At 48.6% G+C, this 3,168-nt stretch overlaps 1 non-coding gene across 1 annotated transcript; it reads right to left on the reverse strand.

The window, feature by feature from the left end:
- Positions 1-640: 640 nt before the first annotated feature.
- Positions 641-711, reverse strand: TRNAG-GCC. The gene has a single exon. It is a non-coding gene; the product is annotated as a tRNA-Gly (tRNA).
- Between the last annotated feature and the right edge of the window lie 2,457 nt (positions 712-3,168).

Genomic DNA, 3,168 nt, shown 5'->3' on the forward strand with positions numbered 1-3,168 from the left:
GAAAGAAAGAAAGAAAGAACCCAATAAAGAAAGAAAGAAAGAAAGGAAGGAAGGAAGGAAGAACCGAACTAGACTGAGGCAGACAGAAGGGGGCATGAGGAAGACGTAGGGTACGTCTAGACTACGAGATTAATTCGAATTTAGATAATTCGAATTTGGGAAACAGATTGTATAAATTCGATTGTGCGCGGCCACACTAAGCACATTAATTCGGTTTTTAACCACATTAATTCGGTGGTGTGCGGCCACACTACCCCATTAATTTTAACCACATTAATTCGGTGGTGTGCGGCCACACTACCCCTAATTCGAATTTACAAAATCGATTTTGGTGCTACTCCGCTCGTCGGGGTGGAGTACAGAAATCGATTTTAAGCGCCCTTTAATTCGAAGTAACTGGCTCTGTTGTGTGGACGGGTTAAGGATTAATTCGGATTAACGCAGCTAAATCCGAATTAAAGTCGTAGTGTAGACCAGGCCTAAGGGGAAGAGGAAGGAAAAGGGGAAAGAGAAGAGCCAGACACTGGCTTACACTGAACCAGCCCGTGAGATTCAAACTCTTTCTTGTAGCCCGGGCGACGCTTTCCCTTGCTCTGCAAAATGGGCAACCTGTGCCAATCAGGCCAAAAGGCTCCAACTGTGCATTGGCCGGGAATCGAACCCGGGCCTCCCGCGTGGCAGGCGAGAATTCTACCACTGAACCACCAATGCTACTGCTGGGGAAATTTTCCACCACCTTCCCTTTACAGCTGTTGTCACATCTGTCTCCCTCCAGTTCTTCTAGATCTCTGGGCATACGTGTCACTGCATTCTCCCATGCTGCTCCCCTCCTCTCGGCTGTCCTCCGAGGAACATTGTACCTAGGACTCAGGAGTCCCGGTGTGTGCGCGTGTGTGTGTGTGTATGACCGAGGCCTCTTGTGGCTTGGAGAAAGAAGCCAGACGTGTGTTCAGCTCCGTCAGAGCAGCATGAAATGGGACCAGAGCAAGGGATACATACAGCAACGACAAGATTAGAGACCATCAGGGTTGGGGGGAGTGTGTCCCCCTCCATTTGGGAGGGCCCGCAAAATGAGGGAGGCCGAATTTGAGTGATCCATCCCCTGTTGTCCAGTCTCAGCATCTGGCAGACAGAAATTTGTGAAGACTGGAGCATGGGACACCCTGCCCATCTTGGCTAATAGCCATTGATGGACCTATCCTCCAGGAACTATATTTGAATCCAGTTCTACTTCTCGTCTTCACAACGTCCCCTGGTAACTCAGGGGTGGCGCCTGCCATCAATAGGGCAGGAAGCCAGGCACCCGCCCCAGCGCCCACCATCCCTACATGTGGTATCAATACGCAGGGCTTGAGGTGAACAGCTGGGCCGAGAGGTAGCAGTGGGCTGAGGGACGCTGTAGGACCAGGAGTATCTGTCAAGCTGCCCATCCCTGCAGCCCTGAACAGCTTCCGGAGGAGGAGAGATTAAAAAGTCTGGGGCTTTTCCCCTTGGAAATGAGATGACCAAGGGGAGATATGATAGAGGTCTATAAAATCGTGACGGGTGTGGAGAAAGTGAATAAGGGAGGGTTATTTACCGTGTCACATAACACAAAAAGCCGGGATCACCCAATTAAATGAATAGGCAGCAGCTTTAAAACAAACAAAAGGAAGTATTTCTTCACACAATGCACAGTCAACCTGTGGAACTCCTCACCAGGGGATGTTGTGAAGGGCCAGAAGTAGAACTGGGTTCAAAAAAGAATTAGAGATGTTCATGGAGGAGAGATCCAGCAATGGCTATTAGCCAGGATGGGCAGGGAGGCAACACACTTCCCCCAGCCCTGAGTGTCCCTAGCCTCTGTTTGCCAGAAGCTGGGAATGGGCGATGGGATGGATCACTCAATGATCATCTGTTCTGTTCATTCCCTCTGGGGCACCTGGCATTGGCCACTGTTGGAAGACAGGATACGGGGCTAGATGGACCATTGGTCTGACCCAGAATTGCCATTCTTATGACCCCTTCACCATTTCTTTCCCCCCCCCCCACAACCCAACTGCTTTCCCCCCCCAACAACCCAACCCAACCCTCCTGGGCCCGCTAAACTGGGACTCTGCATCCACCCCTGATTCTAACCCTTCTTATTGGTCGAAGACATGTGTAGTGTCATGTCATCAGCGTTGGCGTCCCTTCTTCGGTTGCACCATGCAATAAAGGCATCAGTTGCCTGAGTCATTGTGTTGGCTTGCCCTGTGGCATGCGTTTTTCTCCTCAGCACCTGGCACTCTTCTGTGTCTCGCGTCATTCTGTGCCTGCGTTGTTGGGTTCGGTATAATGCTGTCGTGCAGAGATGTGTTATGGGGGGAAATTATTTGTCAGACAGTACATAATTCATCACTCAGATGTTCTCGCTTACCTTTTCGTTTGACGTCTTTTGATGTTCCCGCTCATGAAAGAGACCTCGGCGTCTTTGTGGAGAGTTCTCTGAAAGTCAGATCCATGCAAAACTCACAACACCCCCAACCCCAATTGCAAACACACCCTTCTTTTCATACACGTCCCTTCAAACACATGCGATCCTCCCATTTCTCTGGGCTTCTGAGCGTGTGTTAGAGTGATAATTATTATCGTTTTGGGGGGGCAGGGGAGCCTGAGTGATTTCAGTCAAAGCTACTTGCCTCCTGGCCCCCCACATCTCTCAGAATGTTGGGAATCATTAGGAAAGGGATAGATAATAAGGCAGAAAATATCCTATTGCCTCTATTTATATATACCCATGGTATGCCCACACCTTGAATACTGTGAGCCGATATGGTTGCCCCCTCTCAAAAAAGATATATTGGAATTGGAAAAGGTTCAGAAAAGGGCAACAAAAATGATGAGGGGCATGGAACGGCTTCCGTATGAGGACAGATTAATAAGACTGGGACTTTTCAGCTTTGAAAAGAGATGACTAAGGGGGGATATGATAGAGGTCTATAAAATCATGACTAGTGTGGAGAAAGTAAATAAGGAAGTGTTACTTACTCCTCATAACACAAGAACTAGGGATCACCCAATGAAATTAATGGGCAGCAGGTTTGAAATGAACAAAAGTCAACCTGTGGAACTCCTTGCCAGAGGATGTTGTTGTGAAGGCCAAGACTATAACAGGGTTCAAAAAAGAACTAGATACATTCATAGAGG

The sequence above is a fragment of the Terrapene carolina genome, unplaced genomic scaffold (genome assembly GCF_002925995.2).
Source record: "Terrapene carolina triunguis isolate 2854851 unplaced genomic scaffold, T_m_triunguis-2.0 Scaffold28872, whole genome shotgun sequence".
Lineage (NCBI taxonomy): Eukaryota > Metazoa > Chordata > Testudines > Emydidae > Terrapene > Terrapene triunguis.